Source organism: Zonotrichia leucophrys, chromosome 2 (assembly GCF_028769735.1).
Source record: "Zonotrichia leucophrys gambelii isolate GWCS_2022_RI chromosome 2, RI_Zleu_2.0, whole genome shotgun sequence".
Classification (NCBI taxonomy): domain Eukaryota; kingdom Metazoa; phylum Chordata; class Aves; order Passeriformes; family Passerellidae; genus Zonotrichia; species Zonotrichia leucophrys.
This window is the reverse complement of record NC_088171.1, coordinates 49072659-49087472: the sequence shown is the minus strand read 5'-3', so window position 1 is coordinate 49087472 and position 14814 is coordinate 49072659. Positions and strand designations below refer to the sequence as shown.

General features: G+C 43.1%; 1 long non-coding RNA gene across 1 annotated transcript; it reads right to left on the bottom strand.

Moving 5' to 3' along the window:
• Positions 1-193: 193 nt before the first annotated feature.
• On the bottom strand, positions 194-14658 carry LOC135443976 (uncharacterized). Its single transcript, XR_010439140.1, has 5 exons — positions 14521-14658; positions 8096-8186; positions 7683-7703; positions 4150-4211; positions 194-1734 (listed from the first exon to the last, which is right to left on the bottom strand). It is a non-coding gene; the product is annotated as an uncharacterized LOC135443976 (long non-coding RNA).
• Positions 14659-14814: the final 156 nt, after the last annotated feature.

The following is a 14814-nucleotide window of genomic DNA, read 5'->3' as shown; positions in this document are numbered from 1 at the left end:
GAGCTTCCTGCAGGTTTCTCACTGACAACAGAACTGGTAGATTGGAGGAAAAAAAAGTGTGTGTATCTATGTATATATATATATATGTCTTATAAAAATGTCATAAGAAATCCAACACAATAGTTTGCCAATGGTAATTGATTTGAGATATTACTCTTCCCTCCAAAGCACTTTGGTAGCTTTCCCAAGAGAGGTGTGATTTTTTTTTATAATCTTTAATGACTCTCAAGTCACACAACAGGCAGTTCATGTAATTCATTAAGTTACATTGCTGCTTGTCTTGCCAGCAGCAGGCAGAAAAACACAGACTTGCCCTTGCTCCATTTCTGTGCCTATTGATTATATCATTAGGTAAGAAAATTGGTTACCTCACCTCAGACTTGATGCTAAATTACAGTCACTAAGGTTTGCTATCACCTTAATAGGGTATTGACTGCCATGAAAGTAATATGTTGAAAACCCCTGTATCCCAGGAGAAGTGATTGTGAAGGAGTGCGCCAAGCTCAGATACACTCTCCAGCATGAGACACATTGTAATAAGTTGTCATTTATATCAAGGTCAAAATTCAAGTCATTGTATGTACTGCAAGTATTCATTTTAATAGATCAGGTAAGCTACCCATTAAATAGAGATTTCCCTAATTTCCCTCAGTTAAATCGCTCTGTCAATGGACAGGACACTGGCCTCTCTGCAGAGAGAAGCCCTCACAATGTGCTAGTGACGGCTGAACATTCTAAGAAACAGACATAGAGCAGATTTACGGGAGCCTCCATCTGCAGGGATGCTTCTCTGATCCTGCAAGTCTGACTCCTGGGTTTTATCTCCAGCTCTGCCACTCCCTTTGCTGAGAGTTTTTGGCTCTGATCACCTCTGTCCTGGTGAGACAAGGGGACTGTACTCCTTTCACCCACCTGTGAGACAGTCCCAGTGAGGGGAAAAATTGGTCAAAGTGACTAAACCTTACCAGGTACAGGAGTAGTCTAACCCCAGGTCTGGCTCTTCCTCCTTCCTTATCTCCTTTGAGCTGGAGATATAGCCAGCAAATAATCTACTCCAACCAGTCCTCAGACCCAATTTTCACCTTATAGCATAGATATATATAATGAGACCGTTTGGTTTTGGGTTTTTTCCTAGTCTGAGCTGCTTAAAATCTTCTAGCAGGCCCAGAAGGAAAGAGCAAGTCTGGGCTGAAAGCACATTGTCATTGCTCTGCAAAATGCCCCAGCCTGCATTAAAGGGACAAAGTCACAAGGCCACTTTGGTTAGGTCCTGAAAGCAGAAAGATGGGCATGGATGGCTTTTGATTGGGCTAGGATGATACCAGCATCCCAGAGGTAATGTCTCCATCCAAAGCAAACACACACCCTTCTTCTACTGAGTTCCTGGTGAGTGAAAAAGCAGATAGAGTCTTCTGAGAGGACCTCTCTGTTAGTCACAGAAAGTGTTCATTGATTTCCATCAGCTTCTAGATTAGGCCCTTAATTATTATTAATTTTGGCTGGGGATTGCAAAGCAGCTTAGCAAAGCAGCTTAGCAGCAAAAAGGCTGGCAAATACTCAGACTGCACTGTCCCTTCCTGATTAGGCTCAGTTCAAGTTTGGGGCAAACATTCAGGTTATTGCCTGCTTAACCTAAAGGAAACAGGTTGTCTGCTTTCTGGCTCTGCTGTGCATCTCACAAATCAGCATTCCTTCTCCATGTACACATCCATGTACAGTTTTCCTGGAGTTCTGCTGTAAAAGAGAGTTAGCCAATGATTTGTTTGCATTTCCCAAGAAGCAGCATCAACATTGTGTGACACCCCTGCCTGCAGCCTGTGATTACAGTGCCCCCCAGAAGGCTGCACAAGCGGGTTTTACACCACAAACCCCACAGAGAAAGCAAGATGTAGAGGAAAGAGGTGGACATGGAGAACTTTGCACAGCTGTGCAGCTAAACCTGGAGGAAAACAGCCCCTTTGCCATTCTCCAGGATCTCAACCTCCTCTTTTCCAAAAGAGAAGCAAAGCTATGATTTTTCCCCTGCAATTAGAAAAATTGGTGGAAGACAGCAGACGAGTAGCTCCCACCATGGGAGAGGCCACATGTCCAAGGCAGGATGTTGAAATGAATACACCAGGGAGGTGCCTCATCCCCTGCAGCTTCTCCCCATGCTCAGAACAGACATTAGGGAAACCCATCAAGAGCCTTATCACAACTACATAACCCCTGGGTAGTTTATTGCAGGATAAATATAGCCTTGGCTCTCTGAACCACACTCACTGGATGATTATAAGTATAGTTTATTTGTGAAGTTATTAAAAACTCTTGCCATCATCTCAGGCATTGAATTCAATGAAAGGTTCACTCAAGCACAAACAAAATTCTAAGTAGCTTCAAGGAAAATAGATAACTTAGAAGACCTGACCTGGACCACAAGAATTTAAAAGTGTTTGAGGCATATTTATTAGTGGAACATGTACTCCCAAAAGAGTGGCCTAATATTTAGTGAACTAGTGTCTGAATAGCTTTATCAATACCGGGTGTATTTAACAGATATCTTTTATGATTAAATTTCCAGGCAAGGATCTGTGGATCCTGTCAGAAAACAATTCTGAATGTCAAGTTGATACATATCAGATGTGCTTATTTCCCTGACAGTTGAATTTCAAAGGAAATGCATTTTTTATGCTCCTCATTCCATATTTCCAAGAAGTTGCAAAGCTCAGTGCTTTTGCTGGCAGGGCAACCTCAGCCCAGAGCAGGGAGAGTGTCCTTCATGCAGTCTAGAAAGGAAAATGCAGACTAGAGCACCTGCACAGACAATCTGGAAACACTAACTTCTCTCTTAAAAATACAGCAGGAGACAGCAATGGTAAGAACTGTGCTCTGCCTGGGGACCTGATTGCTCCTCAGGCTTCAGTAACACTCTGTGCCTGAGCCTGAGTGGTTCTGTAAGGAAGCCATCTCACTCACAGCTCCTTGCTGCCCTGAGGAAGATTGCAAGGACACTTAACCCACTAACTGGGTACTGGCATGAGGAATTCATCCCTGCTGGAACGTGGGCCAAGGCTCCTGTGTGCATGTGTGGCCATTCTGCCACCTGACACAGTGGTTTCCATGAATCCCTCTTTGCAGTGAGGAACCTCCTTCCCCAGCTCCAGCCAAGGACAGTGCCCAGCTCTGGCCAGGCTGAGCTGCCTGGCTTCTGAGGGAAACCTCTTTACATTCCTGTAATGTCAAATGCACCAGGATCCAGCCTGTTCACCGGGCTGGTGGGCCACAGCTGAGCTCACAAGACCTGAAGCTGCACATTCTTTGTGTACACTGAAGAGCTCACAGCATTTTCCACCCCAGGTGCTCTTTGCTGAAAGAGTCCTTAGAAAAAATCACAGTCAGCCGCTTTCTCAACACCATCTTGGGGTGTTGAGTCCCACTTTCTCAAAGTGACGTGATTTGGTGTGTCTAGGGCACTTAGGTGCTTTAGAATTCTCCATCAAGAGATCTTTTTTACTTCCAGTCTTAGGAAGAAGCAGAAATTACAGCAGCAGGGGAACACCTGCCCCTGGATAAAAATGGATGATGTGAAAGGAACACAGGAGTAAACAGTGCTTGAAAGTAAAGTCCTGGGAACCCTGTGTGGAGACAGTGCCTGCCTCAAAACTCACATTGCCAGGAGAAAATTAACAAGAGTCCACAGAGTTTGCCCAAGACAACCATCAGGTGGATCGAACAGAAATGGATGGGAAATTCTGTAGACTTGAGGAAAGGTATCAGCTTGGAATCAACTGTGAAAGATGGATGAAAATTCACAGGACTGGGACGAGAATGGTCACAGCAGCAGGTAAACCTCAGTTCAGTATTGCCAGAGAGTTACAAGGGTTAGTTATAGGAGGAAGTTTAGGCACTTCTAGACTCTAATTAGCATCTTGAAAGTATCTAGACCCATGGTTTACCTGTTGTGCTGCTGATACTAATGCTCACCAATTGTTGATTTACTAGATAACCATCAGTGCTTTGATCCTGATTTGATTTAAACCATGTGAGCCAAACAGTTGTTCCCTACAACACACTAGAAACTTTCCTGACTGCAGGGGACAGCATAAGAGGAGGAACAGGCTTCTGGGTCCAAATCCCAAACCCTTAATCATTTCTGAAAACGTGACTCACCAGGCAGTAACTGTCCCCATCATCTGGAAGTTTAGAGCGCCATTTCAGTGCTTCGTGGAGTGCTTTGAGATAAAAGATGCCATATAAAAATATTTTGTTTAACACTTTGGCAGGTGTGACATTCCTTCTCATAAAGGATAATCAGAGTGGTAGGCAGGATAACATATTACAATTTTACCTTATGAGTCACCCAATCAGAATTTAAGTGCTTATCTAGCAAATAGGATAGAGCAAAACCAGAAACAACCCAGAAGGGTTTTTTAATGTTATATTTCTCTTTCAAATCCTTTTTTTTTAATTTTTTAAAAGCTGAAAGAATGTATATGTAGAATAGATACATAAACTCAGATGTCTTTTCAAATGGGAGCAGACAAATTCAGAGCCCTAATTTTAAAACCTACATCAACATTAGGGGTTTCTGGAGCTTCAAGTAGAACCATGTCGCCATTTATGCTCCATTCATGGCAAGACAGATGCAGTCCCAAACCCAAAAAGGCCTGGATAATACAGATTGCTCCCATTCAGACATTTTCTGGACTTGTGCAATCAGCTGTTTCTCTAACAGACACTACTTGGCAGCCTTTTTGAACACACATAAATGACCCAATCCCAAAATGTTATTCATGTGAATTTGTGAGTGTGGCTGATATCAAGCCTCATAACTATGTGTTGAGATTCTTTTCCTTCAGAAAGTTTCTTACTCTCAATATTTTGAGTGGGGTTTTTTTTTGCTTTGTTTTTGTTTTGTTTTGGTTTTGGTTTTGTTAGGGTGATTTGTTTTGGTTTTCTTTCTAGAAGATTTATAAAACTAATATTAAAAACAAAAAAAGAAGGAAGAGAGAAATTTATACACATAAGGCAAAGTATCCAGTAAGTATCCACAGGTTTGAAATGTGATGGGGACCAGTAATATCTGCAAGTTTTTCTATGTTGGAAACAAATTGCAGGAGAAATCTGGCTCAAGGCAATGTCTGCATCACAGGGGCAGGGATAAACATTGGGAAAGCACAGGAGTCTCTGGTTTGTCTCCTGAAGATTCTCTGCATCCTTCAAGGTTGTAACCAGGCCCCAGGTAATGGACTGCAACAAAATTTGTTTGTTCCCACAATTCTTTCTTAAGGTAAGGCCTAAAGCTCTGCAATCTTGGATGCATTTCCATTAGAAAAAAATTAAAGTGTCTTTCCAAAAGGCTTCCTTACAAAATGTCTTCCTTGGCTTCCTACACAACTGAATGTGATGCATGGTCTATAAAGCTGGATATCAAACTCACGTTTCAGTGGTGAACAAAAGGAGCAGAACCCCTATTTGCTCACAGACCATGTATGTACAGAAATGCCCAATGCATTGCCAAGCCCACTATAGATACAAGGTCATGTCTGACACCTGTCAGCTACTAACAAACTTTCAGGGGGCACAATCACCTCTTTTTGGACAAAATCTGCGCAGCAGATCTAGAAAATTCATCCTTATTCTCTTAGTTGGAACATTCAGACCAGTTAGCCACCACTAACAGAACAAACACTTTCTATTTTTCATGGTTTCATGGAGTTCTGGCCATTTCTTTTCCTTGACATGTGCAAAGCATATTACATTTAATGTGTAGCTTTTTTCCTCCAAGCTATGCATGTGAATAGCTTTTGCAACTCTTTCAAGAGCATCTTCAGAGCATAAGTTCTTGATAAAATATTTTTTAGACAGGAAATCTATTTTAAAGATAACTACTTACCAACAATTTAAGGCAAGCCATTTAGTGTCCAGGACACCAAATTAGAGAAATTATCATCCTTTTCAGTACCCAAGTGTCCTTTTACTTATGCCACTGCTCCTCTGGTGTAATCCCTTAGCTGCACACACGCAGTCTCCCACATCCATAGCTATTAATGCCCACAAGAGGGTTTCTCAGACAGCAGCCTATTTAGAGAGCCCAAGATCTTGTGCCTTTTTCTAAGAAACAGCCAGTAGTGCCAAGAAAACTCACACCAAGGACGAGAAAGCAATGCCAGCCCAGAGCACACCTCCCTGGGAGCTCAGGGACCAGCTCTGGCAGGGGAAGCAGCTCATCCCCAGGGCCTGGGGCATGGGCACTTCCCAGTGTCACACAGACTCTGTCCTTCAGGCGCTGCCAGCACAACAAGGGCTCCAACTTCCACCCACAGGTGAGAAGAGGAAACATAAAGAAAATAATTTCCATTTTACTTGGTGCCTTCATGGAACTTCATCTCCCCTTGCTTACCCCTTATTTTTGAGACAAGCACGTTCCCAAGAAAAAGAACTACCCATGAGGAGTGTTACAGCCCATGGTCCACCTCAGGTCACAAATTCCTGCCTCTGACTTCTTCACTCCTACATCAGACTCCCTTCTGGTGCATGGTTTCCACCAGAAATGCTGACAGTCCAGGGTCTTGGGTTCTGCTTTTTTGGCACACACCACAACTAGCAGCAAAGCACAAGGCAGAGAGGTGCTGAAAAAGCAAGCAGCGTATTTGAAACTGCTTACAACCCAAACAAGTTCCAGCTGCTGCATAGCCAGAAACACTGTCATTTTGGTAGTTCAAATTTCTGGGAATGAGACAATTTTTTTTAAAATTGTTGTTTCTGTTGTTGTTTCTGTTGTTGCAACAGAATAGTACAATTAACCCCAAGAACTGGAAAGTTTTGATCTCCTATAAGAAGGAGAATGTCTAGCAGATCCCATAACTTACTTCCTTTCCAAGCATGATCACTTCGATTCCATTTGATTTTTAAATCCAACAATTCTAATGGCATATGTTGCTAGAAGAGATGATCTATTAAAAGAAAAAAAAATCAGAGTAGCATACAAGTTTTCCCTGTCCCAGTCTGGCACCATTTTATGTATCCAAAGCATTGTTAAAAAAAAAAAAATATAATAATAATAATATAATCTGCAGAGGAGCTCCCTCATAGCCTTTTTATTAGCAAATTCATCTCTCCCAAGCTTTGGAAGACAGCAGAGAGACCTCTTGTGAAAGAAGGATGTACTGCAAGCACACACACCACAATACCTTCTAGGCAACTTCCTTGGCTTTTCCCTTTTTCCTTACTAATGGGCTCTTTAAGTTAACAAGCCACCACTGTCTTGTCCTCAAATAACAGAAGGAAACAACCTCCTACTTCTCCCTGTCTGCCTGTTTGTTAGGACATCCCTAGAGGAATGTCAGTTTAACTCGAGAAAAGGAATGAATCCATCATAAAAATTTAGATTTATTTCTACAGACTTGAAATCAGACCCATGTACGTTTGCAAAGCGCACCCTGCCAAGCCCAGTGAGGCCATTTCTGATACAGGCTCAAACCCTGGATTCAAGAGCACTAAATGTGGGACAGGGACCTGCAGTCTGTCCCTCAGTGCTGCCTTGCAGCAGCAGTAGAACAGCTGGAATCCATGACTCGGGTGATCAGGTCCAAAAACTTGGGCTAAAATAACCCAGCGGAATTCCTGACATGGCCCAAAGAATCAGGAACCAGAGGTGGCTGCAACCATTTTACTGGGCATTGCAAGGGAAATATACATACCTGAGGCTCCCCAAATACACTCTGGAAATAAAGAAATAAATTTGTTATCAGATTCTGGCTGTTCATCAGTTAAGAGCATCAATGAGCCATTAAAGGATGGTTTCACACAGACACCCTAGTGTTTCATGCTGGTGTCTTCTTTGGTTTTGTTAGTGTCCCCTGTTACAACAGTAACACCAGTGATTGATTGGTTTGGTTGGGGTTTTTTTGTTTGCTTTTTGGTTTTGGTTTTTGTTTTTTTAATATAGGAGCAGCTGGTTCCTGCAGTAATTTGGAGAGGCCAGTGCTGTTGCAGCACCCATGCCATGCCCAAAATGAAAGGTGGTGACCTCATACTGGACTGCCAGCAAGAAGAGAATTGCTCACCAGCACCTCAAAAGGATTTGCTCTGCCTTTTGAGCACAGTGCCTCACCTTCTCATGAGGGTGCTGGGGACCGTGAGAAGAAGCTGAGTAACTTGAGAGGAACTTGAAGAAGCAGTGCTATAAAAATTCAGTATGTCACCTGAAAAGAAGTAAAAAAAAAAAAGAACAAGCTGAGGAAAGGGAGGTTGCTGAGGTCCCAAGTCCTGCTCTGGCACTCTGCCTAGCAACAAGCCCCCATTTCAGCTGACTCCTGCCTATCCCAGCAGTTTCAGCTGCTAGGGAATGGCTGGTCCAGGACCAGTAGCAGAGGTCAGCTTTAATAATAGAGGAACAAAGCTCCTCTGCTCTGACTCAGAGGAAAGCAAACAGCCCACACTGCTCAGTAAGACAGAGAACAAAATAACATTTTATCTCCAGCATCTCCATCCACCCTCAATCTATTTGTCACTTGGGGACATGACTTACAAGACTGTCCCCTGTTCATCTCCTCTTGGATCCTTCTTTGTATTCTGAGGTGTCAGATGGCACATCAGTGACAACAGCTCTACTCATCTCAGCCATAGGCACGAATCTTGGATTTCATCTCCAAAACAGACAAGCTGAATGGGAGGTGAGAGCAAAACAGTGGCCAAAACAGCCAACTCTTCAAATTGTGAAAAACACAGGCTGCCATTTGCTGCCAAAGGGTGACTACTATATGTCGCAGACATCTTTTCACTAAAAATGCTTTCTTAGGATTTTTTTCCCTTCTGAGGGGCTGAGGCCTCAGAAACAAAATGTAAACAATGGTTATCTGCTGCTGTGGAATGCAACAGGTGGGTCCATGATTAGTCTCCTGTGGATATTTGGATTTAGTGACCAGTCACAGCAGAGCTGGCTCTGGCTCTCTGTCTGAGCCGGCTGCCTTTGTTATCATTCATTCCTTTCTATTCTTAGCTCGCCATCTGAGAGGAAACCTTTCCTTCTATTCTTTTTTGTTAGTTATTATGTAACATATATATCATAAAATAATAAATCAAGCCTTCTGAATATGGAGGCAGATCTACATCTCTCCCCTCATCCTGAAAACCCCTGTGACCACTGTCACAGCTACAGGCGCAGTTTGCAATGGGAAATCATTCCAGGAAAAAAAAAGGGCTGTAGAATTTTCCAGCAGGGAAGAGTTAAAGGATTCTCAGTAGGAAAAGGAGAGAAGACTACATTCAGGGTGCCAGCCCAGCTCCCACAAAGGCAGCCAAGGGCTGTAACTGAGCACTGGCTGCTGGGACAGCTGGGCCATCCCTGCTGGGAGCTCCCCCAGGGCAAACCCTGGGGACCAGAACACCAGAGAGCTTTCCCAGGGAAGCAGGCAGAAGGAAGACATCTCTGTATTTTTCCCCTGGGGAGATTTCAAACAAAACCACCTAATTTCCACACCCACCATCCATGGCAGGTATGGTACACAAAGCTATGCCAGCACAACTGTTCTCCCTGACCTCTCTTGTGCATGAGTTGAGGCATCATCAGAGCGACCACACTCTTTCTGAGGGGATGTTAAGAAGATTCCCATTTCAAAACTGGTGGGTTTTTCCCCTTTGGGAGACATTGTAAGAAGATATCTATATTTAAAATGTTTTTCCTGGACTACTTTCAAAATCGGGAAACTTCTGTGCATCCTGGAGAGGAACAGCTGCTGGTGTCGAAGTTCATTTGTAAATTTTTGCTGCAGCCAAGTCCAAACCTTTACACGGAGCCCAATCCAGAGTGGAGAGCAGCATCCCAGGCTCCCCATTTCTGTGCCAAGAGCACCACCCGGTGGCATCCCCGGCCATCTCTCCCTCAGAAACCGTGATAAAACTGAAACATTTGAAGGGGAAGGAAAAATCAGAAGCCTGTAGCTGTGCAGAGAGCTGTATGGATTAGGTGGGTATAAATCCTGGAGTGCTTATTGAATGAAACCCAGTCAAAATAAGAGAAAATTTAAAAATCCTGGGTTACAGGTGTCTTGAAGAAGAGGAAAGAGTCACAGAGTGGGTTTTGCTGGGACCAGGTGAATGTGCAGGGCTGCAGAGGCTTTGGGAGAGCAAGCCATGGTCCTGCTGTGGCTGACACTTTCCTCCTCCTCCAGCACCTTGCCTCTCCAGACAGCAGCCCTGCTGCTCGTGGGGGGCCAGTACCAGCCTCCCAAAGGTGCTGCACTGCACAGCAGCTGTCCCTGCTCCCTGCACCCTCAGCAAGCCATGACAGCTCTGGTATTGCTGACCTGGGCAGTGACAGGCCACCACCTCCCCTTTCCTACCCTCCCTTCACTATCAGTTTACTCCTACCCAGTGTGTTTAACAGGGTCACATCGAGTTTTTGTGAAGCCTTGATGATCCTGAGGCCTAAAAGAGAGGATCACATGCTCATGAGTAATTTTCCATATACTGCTCACAGGCTTTGGCTGCAGTTGTGCACTCATTGTGTTCCCTGGGGCACGCTCACCAGAGAAGACTTCCCAGAGCGCTGTGGGATTTCTGTGTGCATCCTCCTGCTGCCTGGAGCAGGAATACATGAAATAATTCAGTGCTGGCAAGGAAGACAGCCCTGTGGGAAACAATTTATACAAGGGTTATTGGCTCTTAATGGGAATCTTTGGGAAGAAAAGGAAAATGTACACGTCTATTTGGATGAAAAAGGAGCATGTCCATATAACAAATATTCCCAGTAGCTATGCCCATGTGCAAAGGATAAGAAAGGTCCATTGCTTTTAGTACTCTGTTTTGAAGGTCTTATATAAGAGCTGAATGGATTAGAGAGAAAATTAGAGAGTGTTGAAAAAAGTCATGTTCTGCCTGGCACTATAGACCTTCTCAAGCAGGCAAGTGAACTCACCAGCTACCTGAAATATTAACAAATAAAAAGAGCTCACCACAACATGAGCAGGAAGGAGGCAAGGGTCAGACATGGCTAATTTGAGAGCGAGCAGCCTACACCAAAAGCCCATTGCCTGGCAGCGCAGCCTGATGTGTAGGACTGGGTCACCCAAGGCACCTTTAGCTCAAAGATCAAAAGCCACCTGTCAGCTGAGACAACACTTCACCTCTCTTCCTGCTCTCATTTCTTTTATTTTCCTCATGGGTTTAGGAAGAGCACTTTGTCTTGTCTGCAGACGGAGCAGCTGGCAGGTCACACAGCCACGGCTATGACAAATACACCAAATGTGGGATGAATACATCCAGCATATACTTGTCCTGCTTATCTTCTGGATGTCACTTTGTCTAAATACAGTTGCACCATGAGAGGTGTTTTCTTGCTAAAATATCAAAGCTGCTTTAGTAAAGACAGAATTACCGAAAAGGCTCTTCACTTCCAGAGACACTTCAAGACACCACAGCACTGTAAACCTTTATCATTTTAATAGAAAAATCCTCTCAATTGTTGTGTATTGTGAGCAGTCTATTTTCTGGTACAAGTCAGCATCACTGGAAAAAATGAGATAAGTCCACATGCATGAAAATGTTGTGTAACAAAATGTAGTGTCACTTTCATTTCCTAAAATTGCAAGGGCCCAATTTTATTGAGAGACACTGGAAATTGAAGCCCACACTAATTAGAAATCTAGAGTGATATTGCCTGTGTACATACTTCTTTCCAGGTTTACCAGATGTTTGATGAACATTATCTAAATTATCTATCTTATGCTTTAAGCTCTTTGGAAATGTATTCAATTATTTTTGTTTAACCACCCTTCCTTTGTTCATAAGAAATGGGTGAACACAAAAGGAACATCTGTGTTTAAAACATAGTAACATTATTGGATTTGACTTTGACATAAAGATTCTTGATATTACAATATACAAAGCAGCATTTTCACCTGTTAATACCCACAGCTTTGTGGGTCATGTCCTATTGTAGACATCCTTTTTCAAAAATTTTTTTTCCATCTGAAATGAATTTCATATTGCAGTCCTTGTCAGCTTGAAACTACAGCCATATCTCTTTTTCAAAGCTGTTTGCAGATTTTAGAAAGGGATGCAGGCAAAAAGATGGTTTCTCTGCAGCGCTTGCAAAAAAATTACCTGCTGTTTACTTTCACTGTGGATTTCTACAAGGATTGCTTTCAGTAGTGAAATTTTGAAGAATGGCATCGAATTTTTTTTTATTGTTTCTAAGATTCTACTTATACATCCCCTACCACCACAAAGAAAGTCTCTGGATGCTGCTCCATAGAAGGTATTTTAAACAGTCTTTGTTAGACCCCCTTCTTCTTAAACCTTATAGCACTCATCTAAGAAAAGTAGCTAAAATATTCATTAAAAGTACCACTAAAACTCAGTTCTCAGAAGTGTTTCTCCAGCAGCAATATCCCAAGCTATAAGGGTTTGCTTGTGTTGAAGCTACACAGAAAGGAATGAGACTAGTGCAAAATAGGAGGAAAAAGACCCAATCTGGAAAGTGTTTGTACATTACACACAGCTCTGTAATGAGGCACAGACAGTGAAGGAGGGTGAAAAATTAATTCCAGCATAGACAGCAGTCCCACTGCAGCCTTGATCAACACTGTCAATGACTGAGACAAGGACAGGATCCTTTTCCCTAAGGATCCTTTTCAAGATCAGGCTTGCCAGTGGCCATAAGGAATGCCACAGGAATCTTACCTTGGCAGAAGAGAGAGGTGTGACTCCCTAAAACAATTTCTAGTCCCCTGAAGTGTCACAGAAAATGTCTGGAGGAGACATGGCACAAAAGACCACAGCACGACATCTCTTTGAGACTGGGAGTTTCCCTTTGCAACACCTGTCAGCTCAGGTCTGCCATTTGCAACTTTTTCCCCTTCTCCACACCCCCATGGCAATGTGGGCCTGCAACCCATATAGACACTAACTATCATTCAACACCACAGAAAAAAGTGTTGTTAGAATCATAGAATGGTTTGGGTCAGAAGAGATCCCTAAAAATCATCTTGTTTCAAAATGTCAGCCTCCTGCAAGGTGCAGAGGGCAGCTGTCATTCTCTAGACAAAGTGCAGATGACAGAGTGGGAACTCAAGCAGAGAGTAGCATCCCTCAGTGCCTCACTGCTCTCCTTGATTCTGCTACTCGTTGCTACTGCTAGGGATTTTCTCTTTGAATTTCTCCTTTTGAAACCAACCCATTTACACAGACTGACTGTTTAATTCTAGGTTATTCGAGCCTCTTTGAAGATATTTTGCAGCAATGGAAAAGTAACTCCTGTCTCCCCAGCTGCTTTTAAAACCACCACTGACAATTGTCCTTGCGTTTCCTTGGCTGACGATTTCCTCTTGCAATGTTTTTCTCCCTGCATAATTCTCTTCCCCAGGCTAATCTTTCTTAAACAGAACTTACTTGAGGGAATCTACCCAATTAGACATTTAGATCAATTAGTGTGATTGACAGGAGGATTAAGTCTAGCATATTCTTGATTGCAGACACAAACACTCAGCTGGAAGAAATACCTGCCTCACATAAGGACTTGCTGAGGCTTAATTAGTTAATGTTTGTGAAGAGCTTTGAACACATGAAGTGCTGTACCTGCTCTGTTATTCTCTTGTTCCTAGTAATGGAGGCTTCAAATTTGGACATGGCAAAAACAAGGATGGCAGACAGGGACCTTGACCCAATGCCACAGCTGTGGGAGAGGACAGTGATGTCTGGCAGGGCTTTGCTCTAGCTAAACATCTCTGCTGCTCTGTGCTCACGAAGCCTCTCTCATTTCTCTGCAGGATGGCAGCAGCTCCTGACCTCACACCAGGGCTTTCCCCACTCTGGAACCACACCAGCATCACATCAGCAGGCAGGGCATGAGTGAATTCTGGATCCCAGTTGTTCTGCATCCTGTTCTCCAGCACTCTTCCCAGGAGGGAATTCAGGTTGTCTGTGCTTTACAGTGCCATTTACTAAGGCATCAAGGAACTCATTCCTAATAAATAAACAAGAGCTCAAGTTCATGGATGCTTTTGAGGCTGCCTGAAAACAGCACTGGTATTATTACCAGCTAACACACAACCAGAAATCTTCACATTTACAGAAAATCTCTGCACACCTCAGCAATACAAAAGATCTCTTTTCAAAGAAGCATACATAAAGTGTCACCCTGAAAACCTAAACTTCTCTGGTTATATGGGCTAAAACACAGATTTAGTTTTGCGAGTTGTATGCTTCACCAAAAAAGACTACACCTGCAAATCAGTAAAATAACTAGGTGTATTAATTAATATACCAATGAAACTAAGTAGGTTTTTTCAGCCCACACAGAACAGCCCACTTACTCAAATTGCAAATGTGTACACACATGTGAACTGAAAAACTTTAAGTTTGGGACTCACAAAATATAGTTTGGACTGGCATTAAAATAAATCCTCAGAATCCAACCATCGCAGCATGCCAGTAAGGAGATTTCCATCTAAAAAACAAAGCTGTCCCATCCTTACCCTTTCTCTGTCAGCCCATTTGACATTGAAAACAAATGGAACAACAGTCCTGGTGCTTTACCTTGCCAGAATGAAGCAGCTGAATTCTTTGTCTGCTCTCCTCCCAGAATCCCTTGTGCAGGTGTAGCATTCACATTCTCTGAAAAATCCCTTTGCCCAGGATTTTTCTCCTGGGAAGCTGAAAGGCCTCAGAAAAAAGAAAACAACTCTTATCTCATTTGCTTCTCCTCTGTTTTGCTCATGTGGAATGTGTTTGGAGATTGTTTACCTACAGATGATTGTTTCATTGCATTCTGGTGTGAGTTATTTTTGGCTCATTGGCCAATCAGGGCCAAGCTGTGTCAGGGCTCTGGAA